Here is a 21,203-nt window from a genome sequence, read left to right as displayed (position 1 = left end):
ACTTCGTTAAGAAAAGTGACACTATCAGGTGTGATCTCACTAAAATCTCCCCTGACCCCCTCCAGTCCCTCCACACTCCTGCCCCTTTTTTAACTCTCCCAACGTTTCAGGCAGTATCTCTAGGGGTGTTCTCCTGCCTTTTCTAAAAATCCACACCCTCCACCTGTGTTTCTCACCCCATTTCTTCTCATCGTAACAAAACACTTGTCCCACCCCTTCTTCCCTCCCTAACTGCTATCTTCAGCTGTATGCTCTCCAATGGCGTTTTCCCCACTGCTTTCAAACATGCCCATATCTCTTCTGTCCTAGAAAAACCCTCCCTTGACTCCAAGGCACCCTCCAGTTACTGCCCCACATCCCTCCTACCAATCCTCTCCAAACTCCTAGAGCAAGCTGTTTACACCCACTTTCTCAAGTTCCTCTCGTTCAAATGTTTCTTGTTCCCTTCCAATCTGGCTTCTGTCCCGTTCACTCCAGAGAAACCGTCTTCTCAGAGGTCACCAATGATCCCCTTCTTGCCAAATCAAATGACCTGTACTCCATCTGAATCCTCCTCAACCTCTCAGCTGTCCTCGACATGATTTACCACCCCCTTCTCCTGGTAACATTAACCAACCTCGGCTTCAATGACACTGTCTTCCCCGGTTCACCTCTTATATCTCTGGCCACTCATTCTCAGTTTCTTTTGCGGGCTCCTCCTCTGCCTCCCACCCTCTAACTGTGGGGGTACATCAAGGTTCAGTTCTGGGTCCCCGTTCTATTGTTCATCTACACCCACTCCATGGGAGAACTCATTCACTCCTATGGCTTCAACTACCACCTCTATTCAGATGATACCAAAATCTACATCTCATCTCCCGATTTCCCTCCCTCTCTGCAGCTTCTCAGTTCCTCTTGCCTTCTAGACGTCTCTTACTTGGATGTCTTCCCATTAACTCAAACTTAGCATGTTCAATACAGAACTCCTTATTTTCGTTCATTCAATCATATTTATTGAGCACTTACTGTGTGCAGAGCACTGTACTAAATTATCTTCCCACCCAAACCCTGTCCTCCCCTTGACTTTCCCATCACTGTAGATGGGTCTGGGAGTTGGAGGCCCTGAGTTCTAATCCCCGTTCTGCCATTTACTTGCTCTGTGACCTGTCACTGCTCTGTGCCTCAGTTCCCTAATTTGCAGAATGGGAGTTCAATACCTGTTCTCCCTCCTATGTATAGAGTGTGGGCCCCAGGTGGGACCTGATTGTCTTGTATCTGCTGCAGTGCTTAGTACAAGGTTTCGCACATGCACTGCCTCGAATTCCTCAACACCGACTCTCTCCTCGACCCCCTCCAGTCTGGCTTCTGTCCCCTACATTCCACGGAAACCGCCCTCTCAAAGGTCACCAAAGACCTCCTGCTTGCCAAATCCAGCGGCTCATACTCTATCCTAATCCTCCTCGACATCATCTGCCTTCGACACTGTGGATCACCCCCTTCTCCACAGCACGCTATCCAACCTTGGCTTCACAGACTCTGTCCTCTCCTGGTTCTCCTCTTGTCACTCTGGTCGTTCATTCTCAGTCTCTTTCGCAGGCTCCTCCTCCCCCTCCCATCCCCTTACTGTGGGGGTTCCCCAAGGTTCAGTTCTCGGTCCCCTTCTGTTCTCGATCTACACTCACTCCCTTGGTGACCTCATTCTCTCCCACGGCTTCAACTATCATCTCTACGCTGATGACACCCAGATCTACATCGCTGCCCCTGCTCTCTCCCCCTCCCTCCAGGCTCGCATCTCCTCCTGCCTTCAGGACATCTCCATCTGGATGTCTGCCCGCCACCTAAAACTCAACATGTCCAAGACTGAATTCATTGTCTTCCCTCCCAAACCCTACCCTCTCCCTGACTTTCCCATCACTGTTGTGGGCACTACCATCCTTCCTGTCTCACAAGCCCACAACCATGATGTCATCCCCGACTCCGCTCTCTCATTCACCCCTCACATCCAAGTCATCACCAAAACCTGCCAGTCTCAGCTCCGCAACATTGCCAAGATCCGCCCTTTCCTCTCCATGCAAACCGCTACCCTGCTCGTTCAAGCTCTCATCCTATCCTGTCTGGACTACTGCATCAGCCTGTATATGCATATATGTTTGTACATATTTATTACTCCATTTATTTATTTATTTATTTTACTTGTACATATCTATTCTATTTATTTTATTCTGTTAATATGTTTCGTTTTGTTCTCTGTCTCCCCCTTCTAGACTGTGAGCCCACTGTCTCTATACGTTGCCAACTTGTACTTCCCAAGCGCTTAGTACAGTGCTCTGCACACAGTAAGCTCTCAATAAATACGATTTATTGATTGATTGATTGGTCCCCAAGCTCCCAGAGGCTTATTTCCTGGATTGAGCTTCCCTATACCGGGGCTAAGACCTGAGCTTGTCCCGGAGCTCACACCGATCCTCAGTTCAGAAAGGGGAATGTATTGTTTCTCTGGTGATGATGCCAGGTCCCGGTCCAGGGGATTCTGATGCAGACCCATGCACCTGGAAACCGAAGCCAGGGCCTCAGGGATTGTCACCAAACCATATGTCTATGTCTGCAAATTCACAAGATACTTTCTGGCTTGTTCATGGTGGGTGGGGCTCAGCCTTTATCCTCCCCTGCTCGTTGAGGACAATCATCTTGGCACTCCCAGGAGGGGAGTGGTGTTAGGCTCAGAGCAACTGAGATCTAGATATCACCTCCACCCCCTATTTTTCTAAATTCACTGAGGGTTGGGTCTTAGAGGGCCTTCCCCCTTGCTGAGATTGAGTTCCCCAGGAATCCCTAACTTTTTCCTCTGCCCCCCAAAGTTGTCGATTGAGCCTCTGAATCGCCTCCATCTTTTCCTGTAACTGCAAAGTAATTCGATTTACGACTCTCACGAACCGACGGATTAGTGATCATCTGTTGGATATCGGTATAATGGGATATGACCTCCTTTTCCTCCTAAAGGTCCCTGATCCACTTCAACAAGGCCTACAATATCACTGCCCTTGTTTTTACCGTAATGTGCCTTTATACTCTGAATGACCACCTTCTCTATCCAGTATGGAATTGTGCCCCATTGGGCACCCTGCGACCCTCATTTCCTTTTTAATGGTATTTGTTAAGCACTTACTCTGTACCAGGAACTGTACTAAGCGATGGATAGATACACGATACTCAGGTTGGACACAGTCCCTGTCCCACATAGGACTCACAGTCTTAATCCCCATTTTACAGGTGAGGTAACTGAGGCACAAATAAGTTAAAAGGCTTGTCCAAAGTTACATAGCAAACAAGTGGTGGAACCTGAACTAGAACCCAGGTCTTCCTGACTTGTAGGTCCGTGCTCTACTACTAGATTATGCTGGTTCTCTCTTGAAACCCCTTTGAGTTCCCAGCAACGTCTAACATTCAGGGGTATCCCAGGTCCTTGAAGGGCACATCTCAATCCTTAATGGATTTGATAATAAACTCAACTTTATTTATGTATTTATTTATTTCTAAAATTTATGTAAATCCTACATTATAATCAATCAAACAATCAATCATATTCATTGAGCGGTTACTGTGTACAGAGCACTGTATTAAGCGCTTGGGAAGTACAAGTTGGCAACATGTAGAGACAGTCCCTACCCAACAGTGGACTCACAGTCTAGAAGGGGGAGACAGGGAACAAAACCAAACATATTAACAAAATAAAATAAATAGAATAAATAGAATATAATGATCCCATCCTTCTCGTTCCTTAGCTTTGGACCTATGAATGACTTAAATTGGTCTCAGCCCCTCTCTCTGTGTTCACATAGTGACTCCAGGCAGGATGTGCAGTACATGCAAGGAATGGCAGTAGAATTAGGTCTAGAGGAGGATATTTCTGGTTCCTATGCTCGGTATATTTTCAGTGGACAGGCTGTGAGTAATTGAGAGTTCATGACCAACTTCCAGTGTAAGAGGAGGGGATGTATCCACACCACAGTTGAAGCCCCAGCTAACTGACCATTCTGTCGAATTCTTATTTCCATGCTCAAAAAGACAACCACCCACAAGGAGATCATTTCAGAGAGTGCAGTCATTTTTAGTTCCTGCAAGCACACATAATTATAGCCTTACTCTTCTGAGAACACTTATACTTTTGAGAGCACTTGCACTTCTGAGAAGCAGTGTGGCCCAAGAGAGAGAACATGGGCCTGGGAGTCAGAGGATCCGGATTCTAATCGCAACTCTGTCACATGTCTGCTTTATGTCCCTGGGAAAGTCCCTTAACTTCTGTATGCCTCGGATACCTCATCTGTAAAATGGAGATTGATACTATGAGCCCTATGTGGTACATGGACTGTCCAACCTGATTAGCTTGTGTCTACCCCAGTGTTTAGTTCAGAACCTGACACGTTATGTCTGTTACTTTTAAAAAAATTGTTGAAGTTTCACAGAATTCCACTCTTCCAAAGGATGATTTAGTCACAACTGTGATTTTCAATTGAACAGTTCATTTGTACTCAAGAATCCAGTGAACTCTCAAATTCCTCCTTTGGTGAGAAGCAGTGTGGCTTAGTGGCAAAAGCACAGGATTGGGTGTCAGAGGTCATGGGTTCTAATCCCCCTTCCACCACTGTTCCGCTGTGTGACCTTGGGCAAGCCATTTAACTTCTCGTACCTCAGTTACCATGTCTATAAAATGGGGATAAAGATGGCAAACCCCATGCGGGACAACCTGGTTACCTTGTATCTACTCCAGTGCTCGGAAGACTGCCTGAAACATAGTAAGCACTTTTAACAAATACCATTATTATTATTATTTACAGCCAAGATCCAGTCTCCCTTTTTTTGCTCCACCAGGACCCCAGGGGCCCTCTTCAAGAGGGAACTGGGTAGAGAGAAAGGAAAACCTAGGGAACAAAAAGTCCTTCCTTCCTTCAGACTCTAATGCTAAACCGCCATTCTCGTTGACTGTCTTTTTTGAGATAGAACCCAGGAGGCTCAATCACATCACTGTAAACCATGAAATCCTTGTGGGCAAGGAATATGTCTACCGACTCTGTTGGATGCTGTACTATATTCTCCCAAGTGTTTAGCACAGTGATCTGCACGTAGTAAGCACTCAATAAACACATACCACTGATTGATGGATTGAGTGATTGGACACAATCCAGTCCTTCAGTGGACTCCTGCACTCCTGAGGAGTCTTTTCTTTCCATTCCTGCTCTGCAGGAGAAGAAAGTAGAAGGTGAATTCTCAAAGAGTTTTTAGAGGAATGGTTTTGGAATATAGAAAGGAAATATCAGGACGTTAGAAATTTCCTCAGAATCATTAGCATGGATATGAAAAATGGCAACCACCAATCTCTGTCTCTGAACAACCTGTCACCACTATCAGAGAGATGATTAACCTCAGCAGACCATCCATGTTCTTTATAGTCCTAATTGAGCTCATCCTTTCTTAAGTATATCTATTAATATGTACCCAATGGGAAACCCATAGAGGCAAGCATTTTCCACTTGCCTAATCCTGTCATATAGAAAAGTGACTCCTTGTGTACCCTTTGTTTTTTCATTGTTCAGAATTCATTGGTTGTCCCCTCCCCTGAATGATGCGGGTTTTGATTATTCAAAAAATTTTGTGTATGCCCAATTCACACCCTCCTTGATTTCTTAGGCCTCTGGCTGCATCTTTTCAGGCTGACAGTCCTATTCTTCCTCTAAAGTAGCTGCCCCTTCCCCATGCTTCATTTCTTCCATCTCTACTATGTCCTTCCTAAAACTCCATGAAACAGTCCAGATGAAAGTGTACGTAACATGGTTTAAAACATTTCCATAGGTATGCCTTTCGTTATTAAATCCTCTAGACTGTAAGCTCTTTGTGGACAGAGGATGTGCCTGTTATATTGTTGTTTTGTATAATAGCAATATGATTGATTAAATGATTGATTGATAGCAGTATTCGTTAAGCATTTTACTATGTGTCAGGTGCTGTATTGAGCATTGGGTAAAATACAACATAATGAGTTCAAAAACGGTTGTATTCCCACATGGGACTATTGTCTATCTCTCTGCCGACCTCTTGCCCACATCCTACCTCTGGCCCAGAATACCCTCCCTCCTCGTATCAGACAGATAACTGCTTTTCCCCACTTCAAAGCCTTATTTAGCCTTCCCTGCCTAAGCCCTCCTGTCTTCTTCTCCCACTCCCTGCTATACTGCTCATACTTGATCCTTCATTCATCCATTATCCCTTCCCCACAACACATATGTATGTTCTATATCTATCTGTAATTTATCTATTTATCTATTTATTTATATTAATGTCTGTCTTCCCCTCTAAACTGTGAGCTCATTGTGGGCAGGGAATGTGGTTTTGATGTTATATTGTATTCTCCCAAGCACTTGGTACAGTGCTTTGCACACAGTAAGCACTCATTAAATATGATTTAGGAATAAATAAAATAAAATAAAATAAATGGGACTCACAATATTAGAATGAGGGAGAATAGGTAACCTACCCCTATTTTCATATGATGTAACTGAGGCCCAGAGAAAGTTATAAGAATTGCCCAAGGTCATCCAACAGACAAGTGGCAGAGTCAGAATTAGAACCTAGATTCTCTGACACTCAGGGTCATGCTTTCTCCTCTAGGCCATGCTGTTTCTAATCACTTCCTGAAGACGCCCAGGGTGTGGGTGGCTATTTTGATTGCATTGATTAGACAAGTATCGTGGCTCAATGGAAAGAGCACGGGCTTGGGAGTCAGAGGTCATGGGTTCAAATCCCTGATCCGCCAATTGTCAGCTGCATTACTTTGGGCAAGTCACTTAACTTCTCTGTGCCTCAGTTGCCTCATCTCTAAAATGGGGATGAAGACTGTGAGTCCCACGAGGGACAACCTGATCACTTTGTATCCTCCCAAGAGCTTAGAACAGTTCTTTGCACTTAAGCACTTAACAAACGCCATTATTGTCATTATTATTATCATTATTATTCTGCATGACAAAACCTATTTGGGCTTGGGAACCTCTAAAAATTCTATGCTGCTGCTGTGGATGAGTGAGGAGTGATGTTGTGTGCTTCTTGTGTCTGAGTGTTTGAGAGCACATTTTGTGAGACTGTGCCTTGTCATGCACATGGGTTTGTTTGTGTGAGAGGGTGAAAGGCCACCTGTTAAATTGTGAGTATGAGCGAATACGTGGTTATAACTGGATGAACAAATATGCACTGGTTTTGGTGAAGGAGAGTGTGTGATGGACTGTGGGACAGAGAGAGAGTAAACAGAATAGTGTATGGCTGGGAGTGAGTGTATACTTCATGTATGTGTCTCTATTATCTGTCTCTTTCCTGTGGGTCTCTCCCTTTCCTGCCTTTTTCCTACGCTCTAAACTTCATCCCCCAGCCATGCTCTATAGATGCCCTAAAGAATCAATCAATCTATCAATCAATTAATGGTATTTAATGAGTATTTACTGTGGGCATAACAGTGTACTAGGCACTTTTAGAGAACACAATGCCATAAAGCAGGTATAGATGAACACAAAAGATTACAGGCCGTAGGGGGAGACAGGTATTAAAATAAATTGCAGTGGGATATGTGCAGAAGTGGTAAATTGACCTTTTATGCTAGGGCTGCTACTAGGGGTGGAGAGTTGCCTTCCCTATCCCTGTCAGTATCTTCCCCTGCATTGTGTGGACAAGAGAGCCAATTGTGACAGTGAAGGCAGCAGTACCAGCCCATGGTGGGGTGGAAAGGGAATCACCCGCCTCCCCATCCTTACTGACTCTCATTCTATTGCCCATGTCAGCTATTTCTGATGAACTACTCCCTCCTCAAATCCCGCACCCCCCCCCCCCCGCAGCACACACATACACACACCTAGCCCCACCTCTGCTATTTCTTGACCCTAACAATCTGGCCACATATTTCATTGATAAAATTGAAACCAATCAGGTGTGATCGCCCTACAATTTCCCCTACTGCTCTCCAGTCCCTTCCTCCTCCTGTCCACCTTCAACTCTCCTAGCTTTCCCAGCTGTACCACAAAAGGGGATCTCCTGCCTCCTCTCAAAATTTACCCCTTCCGACTGTATTCCTACCCCATCCCTTCACACCTTAACAGAACACTTGCCACTCTCTACTCCTCTGGCTGACCATCATCGTCAACCATTCATTTTCCAATCACTTCTTCCCCACTCCTTTCAACCATGCTCATGTGACCCCTATTCTAAAACAAAACACTCTTCTTTTACCTCATGGTTCCTTACAGTAATCTCCCAACCTCCCTCCTACAAATCCTCTCCAAACACCTTGAGCAAGTTGTTTACACCCGACGTCTCATCCATTCATTCATTCAATCGTATTTCTTGAGTGCCTACTGTGTGCAGAGCACTGTATTAGGCGCTTGCAAAGTACAATTCGTCAACAAATAGAGACATTCCTTATGCAACAACGGCCTCACAGCCTCCTCCAATCCTCTCTTGACTTGCTGCTATCTAGTTTCTGCCTCTTCTTTCCATTAAAACTGTTCTCTCTAGGGTCACCAATGAACTCTACTACATCCTAATCCTCCTCGAACTCTCAGCTGCCTTCATCAATGTAGACCACCCCTTTCTCATGGAAACATTATCCAACCTTGGCTTCACTGACACTATCCTCCCCTGGTTTTCCTCCTGTGTCTCCGGCCACCTTTTTTCAGGCTCTTTTACAGGTTCCTCCTCTACTTCCCACCCCCTTACTATTGGGGTGCTGAAATGCTCAGTTCTGAGACCACTTCTCTTCTACATATACACTCACTCCCCTGGAGAACTCATTCGTTCCCAAAGCTTCAACATGGATGACTCCCAAATTTATCGCTCCAGCCATGACCTCTTTCTTTCTCTGTAGTCTCACATTTCCTCTAACCTTCAGAATTTCTCTATTTAAATACACCCCCCGACACACCAGACTTAACATTTCCCAAAGAGAGCTCCTCATCTGCACTCCCAGACCCTGTCCTCTCCCTGACTTTCACATTCCAGGAGACAGAAACACCATCTTCCCAGTCTTAGAAGTCTGTAACCTTGGTATTATCCTTGACTCATCTCACTCATTACATTCATTCATGCATCCGGTCATATTTATTGAGCAGTTGCTGTGTTCAGAACACTGTACTAAGCACTTGAGAAAGTACATTATAACAATAAACAGACTCATTCCCTTCCCACATCAAACTGACAGCCTAAAATCTACAGTCACTCAACGTACATATTCGTTCTGTCACCAAGTCTTGTCTTTCACCTTCACAACATTGCTAAAATATGCCTTTTCCTCTCCATCCAAACTGCTACTAAGCAGAACCAGTTATTAATCTTGGTTTCGTGGATAAAACACAGGCCTGGGAGTCAGAAGGCCCTGGGTTCTAATCCTGACTCCATCACTTGTATGCTTTGTTACCTTGGGCGCTTCACTTTTTTGTGCCTAATTTGCCTCATCTTTAAAATGGGGATTAAGACTGTGAGCCCCATATGGGACAGGGACTGTGTTCAACCTGATTACCCTTTATCTACACCTTCACTTAGAACAGTGCTTCACACACAATAAGTGCTTAACAAATACCATCATTATTATTATTATTATCCTGTTTTGACTACTGCCTTCAGCTTCCTTGCTGACCTCCTAGCCTCCTATCTCTCCCCAATCCAGTTCAGTCCATACTTCACTCGTACCCATATCAGTTTTCTACATAAACGTTCAGTCCATGTTTTACTACTCCCCAAGAACCTCCAGTGGTTGCCTATTCACCTCTGCATCAAACAAAAACATCTTTCAGCTTCCCCCCTCGTACCCTCCCTCACTGATTTTCTACTACAACCTAACCACCCTGCTCCATCTTTAGCACCATCTCATTATAGCTCAGTCCTGTCTGTCTCACTGCCTACCCCTTGCCCCACTTCTCCCATTAACTGTAGCTCCCTTTCTGTCCATATCTGACAGACCACCACTCTCCCCACACCTCCTACAAGAGGTCTGCCCCAACTACAACCTCTTTCCCCCACTCTCTCTACCTCTGCATCACTTAGGCACTTAAATCATCATTCCTTAAGTACTTTATATTCACTCCATCCTTCCCTCGGCAGCATTTATGTACTTACTTGTAATGTATTTATTTGTATAAACACCTGCCTCCTCCTCTAGACTTCAAGCTAATTATTGTCTGAAAACGTGTCTACAAACTCTGTTTTATTGTACACTACCAAGTGCTTTCTACGGTACTCTGCACATAATAAGCTCTCAATAAATACCATTGATTTATTCATTAACTGAATAAGTTCTCAGTCCCTCTCTCTCATTTCTTATTCTGTCCTCTCCTGCTCTCTGTTCTTCAGGCATCACTCCATTTCCCCCAGATTTTCCCCTCCTCCCCCATCCACCAGGACTCTCTCCCAACCTCAGGGCTCAGCTGCAATCACCCAGATCTTTCTCCCTCGGTCCCTTTCAATCAATCAATGGTATTTATTTATTGAGTGGCTTACGGTTTGCAGGACACTGTACTAAGGACTTAGGAGGGTACAATACAGCAGAGTTGGTAAATACATTCCTTGCCTACAAGTTTACATTCCAGCCTAGTTGACAGCTTACTCTCAACTCCCTGGGTTCTGTTTCTTCATCTTCATCCTCATCCTCATGCTTAAGCTCACTCCTATCAGTTTTCCCAATCTCGTGAGAGGGTCATGGCCAGGAGTAGGAGGGGGCTGCCCATGGTGAGGAGTAGGGTAGGGCTACGATGACCTCAGTGATCAGGGCCTAGGTGAGAGACTGAGACTGAGGACAGGATGGGTGGGTTCAGGCTGTGGGCAAGAAATGTGCAGAGAAACATTATGGCTTAGTGGAAAGGGTCCGGGGCTGGGAGTCAGAGGACCTGTGTTCTAATCCTGGCTCCACCACTTGTTTACTGTGTGACCTTGGGCAAGTCAGTTCATTTCTCTGTGCCTCAGTTTCCTCATCTCTGAAGTGGGGGTTGAATCCTCCTCCTTCCATCTTGGACCGTGAGCCCTATATGGGACAGGGACTGTATCTGATCCTAATTAACTTATATTTATCCCTGCACTTAGAACAGTGCTTGATACACAGTAAAGCCTTAATAAATACTATATAAAAAAAGTAACATCTTAGAACAGGGCTTGTCCACAGCTGACCTCCCATACTCTATCCCTGTCCATCCTCTTTCCTTTCTTGGTAGACCAGAGGTAGGGAGCTGCAAAGGGGACAGGGTTGGGATCCTGATCCTACCCTGTCATTATCCTTGGAGCCCAGGAAGCTATCTAGCAATGGGTGCTCTCAGTTCTATTTTCAGAATGGTATCAAACAGTAGTTTGTAGAGCAATATACTAAGTGTTTGAGAAAGTACAATAAAACAAAATTTACATGCAGTTCCCTTGCCCACAATGAACATACAGTCTAGAGGAGAAGACAGAAACTACTATGAATAAATGATGTATACTACATAATTTAAAGATATGTAGATAAGTGCTATGGGTTAGATGTTGAGTAAAATTTCGAATGTCCAAAGGTCACCAAGCCAAATTCATAGAGCTGTGTATAGAAGATCTTGCCCTGTTATCCAGAAATTGGGAGCTGAACCAACTACAAACAATTTTGAAGAAGCAAGAAAAAACACTTGCCTTTGATAGGGTTCAAAGCCACAATGGATTCGACAACAGAGCATTGTTTCCAAATGGAAAAAATCCCCTCCTCCTCAGAAACCTTCAGGGGTGGCCTATCAACTCCATATCAAGGAAAAACTTCTCACTGTTGGCTTCAAAGCACTCCATCACCTTGCCCCTTCGTTACTCACTTCCTTTCTCTCCTACATCACAGCCTGCATGCTCTGCTTCTCTGGTACTAACCTTCTCACTGTGCCTCTTTCTTGCGTCTCCTGCCATCGATCCCTGGCCCATGTCCTACCTCTGGCCTGGAATTCCCTCCCTCCTCAAACCTGCCAAATGAACACACTTCCCCCCTTCAAAGCCCTACTGAAACCTCACTTCCTCCAGGAGGCCTTCTCAAACCAGACCCCCCCTTTTCCTCTTCTCCCCCTCCACTCCCCATTGCCCCTACCTTTGCCCCGTTGCCCTTTGCTCTACTCCCCCCCTCTGCTCCACAGCACTTTGTGTATATGTACATATATAAAAATATATTTTTCTTTATTTATTATGTGTACATATCTATAATTCTATTTATTTCATTCATTAATTCATTCTAACGTATTTATTGAGCACTTACTGTGTGCAGAGCACAGTACTAAGCGCTTGGGAAGTACAAGCTGGCAACATATAGAGACGGTCCCTACCCATTGAATGAATGAATGAATGAATAAATGCTACTGAATGAATGAATCAATTAATGAGCTTGGGAATGGGAATCAGAGGACATGGATTCTAACTCCGACTCTGCTATGTACGTGTTGTGTGACCTTGGGCGAATCACTTAACTTCTCCATTCCTCAGTTACCTCATCTGTAACATGGAGATTCAATACCCTTCAATTCTTCTTCTTACTTAGATGGTGAGCCCTGTATGGGACAGGGATTGTTTTTGCCATGATTATCTTGTACCTTCTCCAGCATTTAGAACAATGTTTGATACACAGTAAGCACTTAACAAATAATAATAATAATCATGGTATCTGTTAAATGCTTACTATATGCCAAGCACTTTTCTAAGTGCTGGGGTAGATAAAAGGTAATTCATTCATTCACTCATTCAGTCAGTCAGTCAGTCATATTTATTGAGCGCTTACTGTGTGCAGAGCACTGTACTAAGCGCTTGGGAAGTACTAGTTGGAAACTTATAGAAAAGGTCCCTGCCCAACAGTGGGCTCACAGTCTAGAAGGGGGAGATAGAGAACAAAACAAAACATATTAACAAAATAAAATAAATAGAATAAATATGTACGAGTAAAATAAATAAATAGAGTAATAAATACGTACATATATATATACAGGTGCTGTGGGGAAGGGAAGGAGGTAAGGCGGGGGGGATGGAGACGGAGAGGAGGGGGAGAGGAAGGAGGGGGCTCAATCTCGGAAGGCCTTCTGGAGGAGGCCAGCTCTCAATAGGACCTTGAAGGGAGGAAGAGAGCTAGCTTGGCAGATGTGGGGAGGGAGGGCATTCCAGGATGACGTGGGCCGGGGGTCGACGGCAGGACAGGCGAAAATGAGGCACGGTGAGGAGATTAGCGGCAGAGGAGTGGAGGGTGCGGGCTGGGCTGTAGAAGGAGAGAAGGGAGGTGAGGTAGGAGGGGGCGAGGTGATGGAGAACCTTGAATCCGAGTGTGAGAAGTTTCTGCCTGATGCGTAGGTTGATTGGTAGCCACTGGAGATTTTTGAGGAGGGTAGTAACATGCCCAGAGCGTTTCTGGACAAAAACAATCCGGGCAGCGGTGTGAAGTATGGATTGAAGTGGGAAAAGACAGGAGGATGGGAGATCGGAGAGGAGGCTGATACAGTAATCCAGACAGGATAGGATGAGAGCTTGAATGAGCAGGGTAGCGGTTTGGATGGAGAGGAAAGGGCAGATCTTGGCAACGTTGCAGAGGTGAGAGTGGCAGGTTTTGGAGACGGCTTGGATGTCAAGGGGGGGAACGATAAAGCGGGGTCGAGTATGACACCAAGGTTGTGGGCTTGTGAGATGGGAAGGATGGTAGTGCCCTCAACAGTGATGGGAAAGTCAGGGGGAGGGCAGGGGTTGGGAGGGAAAACAAAGAGTTCAGTCTTGGACATGTTGAGTTTTAGGTGGCGGGCAGACATCCAGATGGAGATGTCCTGAAGACAGGAGGAGATGCGAACCTGGAGGGAGGGAGAGAGAGCAGGGGCAGAAATGTAGATTTGAGTGTCATCAGCGTAGAGATGATAGTTGAAGCCGTGGGAGTGAATGAGGTCACCAAGGGAGTGAATGTAAATCGAGAACAGAAGGGGACCAAGAACTGAACCTTGAGGAACCCCTACAGTAAGGGGATGGGAGGGGGAGGAGGGGCCTGCAAAAGAGACTGAGAATGAAAGACCGGAGAGATAAGAGGAGAACCAGGAGAGGACAGAGTCTGTGAAGCCAAGGTTGGATAGCGTGTTGAGGAGAAGGGGGTGGTCCACCGTGTCGAAGGCAGCTGAGAGGTCGAAGAGGATCAGGATAGAGTATGAGCCGTTGGATTTGGCAAGCAGGAAGTCATTGGTCACCTTTGAGAGGGCAGTGTCCGTGGAATGTAGGGGACAGAAGCCAGATTGGAGGTAACCTGGAGGTAATCAGGTTGTTCCACTTTGGGCTCACAGTCTTGATCCCCATTTTACAAATGAGGTAACTGAAGCCCAGAGAAGTTTAGTGGCTTGCCCAAGGTTACATAGCAGACATGTGGCAACGTCGGGATTAGAACCCAGGTCCTCTGACTCTCAAGCCCTCATTCTTGCCACTAAGCCATGCTGCTTCTCTACCACAATTACCAGAAATGCCACAATTATTATTATTGTATTATTACTACTACCTCTATCCTACCATTTTTCTCAGACTCATGTCTTCCCATCTGCACCCTGCCCCAGCCCTGTCTCTTTGCTCCTTCCTATACCAAAACAGCACAGTCCTTTTCATGAGCAGCCCAGCTTCAGAGGTTCTGACCTCATAGGGAGGGGAGGGTCTTCTTCCCCACAGTAAAGAGAGTCAACCTCCTCTCGGACATGGGAGGGGTCTTGGCATACCGAATGACACCGAATCTCCAGTGGCTACCAATCAATCTGCGCATCAGGCAGAAACTCCTCACCCTGGGCTTCAAGGCTCTCCATCACCTCGCCCCCTCCTACCTCACCTCCCTTCTCTCCTCTACAGCCCACCCCGCACCCTCTGCTCCTCCACCGCTAATCTCTTCACCGTACCTCGTTCTCGCCTGTCCCGCCATCGACCCCCGGCCCACGTCATCCCCCGGGCCTGGAATGCCCTCCCTCTCCCCATCCGCCAAGCTAGCTCTCTTCCTCCCTTCAAGGCCCTGCTGAGAGCTCACCTCCTCCAGGAGGCCTTCCCAGACTGAGCCCCTTCCTTCCTCTCCGCCTCGTCCCCCTCTCCATCCCCCCCATCTTACCTCCTTCCCTTCCCCACAGCACCTGTATATATGTATATATGTTTGTACATATTTATTACCCTATTTATGTATTTATTTTACTTGTACATATCTATTCTATTTACTTTATTTTGTTAGTATGTTTGGTTTTGTTCTCTGTCTCCCCCTTTTAGACTGTGAGCCCACTGTTGGGTAGGGACTGTCTCTATATGTTGCCAATTTGTACGTCCCAAATGCTTAGTACAGTGCTCTGCACATAGTAAGCGCTCAATAAATACGATTGATGATGATGATGACGACACCATTTCTCTTTCAGAACACCATCTGATTGGCCCACCTTTCTGAGAGGTACGCCCAATTATACAAAGAAGCAGTCAGAGGTGGAGGATGGGATATCTGTATCACTCCATTCGGGTTTGGGTCCTAAGCCCGTTGAGATGGAGAAGATATGGGCAGTGGGTGCTAGGCAAAGAGCAGTGAGAGTCGGATGAAACATTTTCCTAAGGGATATGGGCCCAGAATGCTTCTGCTGTGCTCCTATGCTATGCTTCATGATTGCTGATGTGATACCCCTGCATCAAACAAAAACTCCTTACATCATCTTTAAAGCACTCAATTACCTTGTCCCCTCCCACCTCACTTCACTACTCTCCTACTACAACCCAGCCCACACACTTTGCTTCTCTAACGCTAACCCTCTCACTGTACCTCGATCTCATCCATCTCACTGCCGACCTCTTGCTCACATCCTGTCTCTGGCTTGGAATACCCTCCCTCTTTTTATCAGACAGACAATTACTCTCCTCACCTTCTGCCAAGAGGTCTTCCCTGACTAAGCCCTCCTTTCCTCTTCTCCCACTTCTCTCTTCATCCTCTTGAATTGTTCCCTTTACTCACCCCCCCATCCCATACTTATGTCCATATCTGTAATTTTATTCATTCATATTACTGCCTTTCTCCCATTCTACTCTCTAAGCGCATTGTGCATGGTCTGTTATATTGTTATACTGTACTCTCCCAAGTACTTGGTAGAGTGCTCTGCGCAAAGTAAGCAGTCAATAAATATGACAGACTCACTGACTGACTCATGTCATGACTGCCCACTCCACCCCACAACTGACTCCATAAACCAAGACTTCCACCCCTCACCTTTTCCCCTCCTCATCCCACCACTGACTCCATAAACTATAACACCTTCCTTCCATCCAGCCCCACTCCACCTCACCACTGAGTCCATAAACTCTAACATCCCTCATGGTGACCCAACACCACACTGCCACTGACTCCACAAATCATAATTCCCACTCCCTACTCCAGTTACCCTTCCTCTTGATTCAGGGTCCTAAGCACAACCCTGCCTCACCTCCTGACTGGTCTGTCCTAGAAATCCCTGATGCACCAGGGCAAAATCAGCTCTGAGCAGTGGTATTAACTTGGAGAAATTTGCCTGAGAGTAGGATTTCTTTCTGTAAAGATGCGTTTTCACTGATAAACAAACTCCTGACTCTGCCCGATGTTCTTTCCACTAGGACACACAGCAGCATTTGTTGGGAGCCTATAGAGAAGCAGCATGTCTCAGTTGAAAGAGCACGGGCTTGGGAGTCAGAGGTCATGGGTTCTAATACCGGCTCTGTCACATGTCTGCTGTGTGACCTTGGGAAAGCCACTTAACTTCTCTGAGGCTCAGTTACCACATCTGTAAAATGGGGATTAATAATAATAATGGCATTTATTAAGCACTTACTATGTGCAAAGCACTGTTCTGAACTCTGGGGAGGTTACAAGGTGATCGGGTTGTCCCATGGGGGGCTCACAGTCTTCATTCCCATTTTACAGATGAGGTAACTGAAGCACAGAGAAGTTAAATGACTTGCCCAAAGTCACGCAGCTGACAGTTGACAGAGCCGGAATTTGAACCCATAACCTCTGACTCCAAAGCCCATGCTCTTTCCACTGAGCCACGCTGCTTCTCTAAGAGAAGTCTAAGAGATTAAGACTCACGTGGGACAACCTGATCACCTTGTATACCCCCCCCCCGCACTTAGAACAGTGTTTTGTGCATAATAAGTGCTTAACAAATGTCATCATTATTATTATTATTGTGTGCTGAGCACTGCTGGAGACCCAATGTGGGCTACCACTCTTCTTTGTGTAATGGTATTGGTCAAGCCCTTACTATTTTCCAGGCACTGTTTATACACTTTTAGGCACTGTACTGAAGCACTGGGGTAGATATCAGCCTCTTGTTGGGTAGGGACCGTCTCTATATGTTGCCGACTTGTACTTCCCAAGCGCTTAGTACAGTGCTGTGCACACAGTACGTGCTCAATAAATACGACTGAATGAATGAATGAATGTCAGATGCCAGTATGTTTTACTCACTTATTAAGTAACAATAGCCCAAGTTGAATTTCAGTCCCGTTTCTGCTTCTCATCAAATGCTTTACTATTATTAACCTCCCCATTCTGCCCATTCAGACCCCAAAACAGCAAATCTCAGGAAGCCTATACAAAGCATATACAAAGTCTGAGACCCAGCTGTCAAACCTGGCCCCTCTATACAGAAGATTATAAAGTCTGATCAATTGATCAATCAATCGATCAAATGCACTGTTTACTGTGTGCTGAGCACTGAACTAAGTGCTTGGGAGACTACAGTATATCAGAGTTAGCAGAAATGTTCCCTGCCCACAACGAGATTACAGTCTTCAGGGAGAGATAGACATTAACACAGATGAATAAATTGTGGATATATGCATAAGTGCTGTTGTGTTCGTGAAGGTTGTAAATCCAAATACTAAGGAGACACAGAAGGGAGTCGAAGAAGAGGAAATGAACGCCTAGGCAGGGAAGGCCTCTTGGAGGAGATCTGCTTGTAATAACGGCTTTGAGGGCAGAGATAGTGATCAGTCATTCAACTGATTTTTTGAGCATTTACTGTGTGCCGTGTACTAAGTACTTGGGAGAGTACAGTACAACAATATACAGACACGTTCCCTGCCCATGACAAGCTCACATTCTAGAAGGAGAGAAAGACATTAATATAAATGAAGAAATTACAAAAATGTACAAAAGTACGGTGGGGTTAGAGGCAGGGAAAAAAAGGGAATAAATCAGGGTGACAGAAGTGAATGGAAGAAGAGGAAAGGAGGGATTAGTCAGAAAAGAGGTCTTGGAGGAGATTTGCCTTTAATAATGTTTTTAAGTGTAAAAGGGTAATTGTTGACTGTTGGATATAAAGAAGAAGAACATTCCAGGATGGAGGCAGGCCATGGCCTGGGGGTGGTGGTGGTGGTGGGGGTCTGTTGTGAGATAATTGATATCAAGGTACAGAGAGTAAGTTGGCATTAGAGGAGAGAAATATGGAGGTTGAGTTGCAATAGGAAATTGAGGAGGTGAGACAGGAGGGGACAAGGTAATTGAATGTTTCAAAACCATTGCTAAGGAGTTTCTGTTCGATGAAGAGTTGGATGGACAACCATTGGAGGTTCTTGAGGAGTGGGGAAACATGGACTGAATGGTTCTGTAGAGAAAACACTGAGTAGCAGTGCAACTTAATGGGTAGAGGACAGGGCTGGGAATCAGAAGGATCTGAGTTCTAATCCCAGTTGTGCCATTTCTCTGCTGTGTGCCCCTAGGCAAGTCACTTCAGTTACCTCATCTTTTTAAATGGGGATGAAGATTTGAGCTTCATGTGGAACTAAGACTTTGTCCAAACTGATTACCTTGTATCTACTCCAGTGCTAGTACAGTGTCAGGCACATAATAAGTGCTGAATAAAAACCGTTTTAAAGAAAAGGAGTTCTGTTTTGGATGAGTTTAATTTCAGGTGTTGGTGGGATATCCAAGTAGAGATGTCCTAAAAGAGGATGGAAATGTGAGACTGCAGAGATGGAGAGAGAACAGGGCTGGAGAAGTAGATTTGGGAAACATCCACATAGCGATGGTTGTTGAAGTCAAGGGAATGAATGAGTACTTCAAGAGAATGAGCTTAGATGGAGAATGCAAGAGGACCCACAACTGAACCTTGAGGAACTCTCACATCTAGGGGGTTGTAGGCACAGGAGTAGCCCACGAAAGAAACTGAAAAAGAGCGACCAGGGGGATAGGAGGAGGCCCAGGAGAGGATAGTGTCAGTGAAGCCAAAGGTCGATAATGTTTCCAGGAGAAGGTGGTGTTTGACAGTGTCGAAGGCAGATGAAAGGTGGAGGAATATTAGGATGGAGTAGAAGCCATTGGACTTGGCAAGAAGGAGATCATTGTCTGCCTTTAAGAGGACAATTTCTGTGACACACAGCGGGTGAAACCCAGATTGGATGGGGGCAAGGAGAGAATTGGAGGAGAGGAAGTGGACGCAGCAGATGTAAACAGCTCCTTCAAGGAGTTTGGAGAGGGATGGTAAGAGGAAGATAACTGCAGGGAGTCATGGGATTAAGGGAGGGTTTGTTTACGATAGGGGAGACATGAGCAGGTTAGAACGAATCAATCATTCAATGAATCCATTAGTTTTATTTATTGAAAGCTTACTGTGTGTAGAGCACTGAACTAATCAATTAGTACAATGTACAGAGTTATTTGACATGTTCGCTGTCTACAAGTTGCATATAATCTATTGGGATAGACTGTAAGAACCAGAGGGTGATGTCTGTATAAGTGCTGGGAGAGTTGGGGGTGAAGGAATCAGGGTAACCGCCCACAGCTCAGGCCACATCAAGAATCTTCCCCTCCCCACTTCACCCTGCGTGTTGTGGGGGTTGCCCAATCTGGCTATAGGGTCCTCTGCTGGGGGGTATTGGGGATGGGAATCGGTAAGTTCTCAGCTCATCATTCGCCCTGAAACTTTCTGAACTTGTCACCTCTCCCAGCCTCCTGCCTGATGCAATCGCTGCCAACCCCATCATCAAGCATGGGACTGACACTGTTGACTAGTGAAACAACTCCCTCCCACTCCTGTCGTCAGCCTCCTGATGAGCCAGCGTCGGCAAAGATGACAAGTTTATTTCCTGTCTGTGTTTTGGTAGAAGGTGCAGAGACGCAGGTGTGGAGCTCCCGGACAGAAACAGTCCACAGAAACAGTCCCCAGAGCTCCCCGACTCCACCAAGGCCACGGGCTCAGGCTGGGACCTGATAAAATGGGAAGGTGGGGGGGGGAGACTGAGTCCTTCCTCGGCAAACAACAAAACTTGGTTTAGTTTTGCTCCAGGCTCAAGGTGGAGGTGGGGTGGGGGTGGGGGTGGGGGACCTCTCGGGAGTATTTCCTTTGTCACCGGTGTCTATCTCGTCTGTCACAGTGAGGTCAATAAGGGTCATCATGCAGGAGGCTGGAAGAGTGATAAGGTCATAAAGTGTCAGGTACTGAGCCTGAGCCTCCCAGACTCCCTTCCCTGGTCCCCAAAGCAGAGGCTACTTTAACCAGGAAAGACAGCCCTCTGGGAGGAGGCCACTCCCAACATCCTGACCTAAGCTGTGAGGTCACCCTGCTTCCTACATTGAGTGTACCTGGCACCAAAACAGACAATGCCACAACGTCACTGCCTGGGAAAGCAGCTCCATTTCTCTTATGTTTTCTCTAACAACATAGCACAGAGTCCATTTGGGGCGTGAGCCTGAACTTCTCTCCCCTAAATTGCCCTCCCAAACTGCACCCCTCAGATCTGGGCTGCCTCAGCTATAATGATGAAGCAAGACAGCATGGCTTAGGAGTTAGAGGAAGTGGGTTCTTAGGAAATACCATTCACGGGCTTAGGAGTTGGAGGACGTGGGTTCTTATCCCAGCTCTGCTACTTGTCTGCTTTGTGACCATGGGCAAGCAAATTCTCTTCTCAGGACCTAAGTTACCTCGTCTGTCAAATGGGGATTAAGACTGTGGGCCCCATTTGGGACAACCTGATTACCTTGTAACTACTCCAGCGCTTAGCACAGGGCTTGGCCATAGTTTGCGCTTAACAAATACCATAATTAAGAGAAGCAGAGTGGCTTAGTGGAAAGTGCCCCGGTTTGGGAGTCAGAGGACGTGGGTTCTAATCCTGGCTCTGCCACTTTTCTGCTGTGTGACCTCGGGCAAGCCACTTAACATCTCAGTGCCTCAGTTACATTATCTGTAAAATGGGGATTAAGACTGTGAACCCCA

This window comes from Tachyglossus aculeatus, unplaced genomic scaffold, assembly GCF_015852505.1.
Source record: "Tachyglossus aculeatus isolate mTacAcu1 unplaced genomic scaffold, mTacAcu1.pri scaffold_1_arrow_ctg1, whole genome shotgun sequence".
Taxonomy (NCBI): Eukaryota; Metazoa; Chordata; class Mammalia; order Monotremata; family Tachyglossidae; genus Tachyglossus; species Tachyglossus aculeatus.
Note: the sequence above shows the minus strand (reverse complement) of the source record.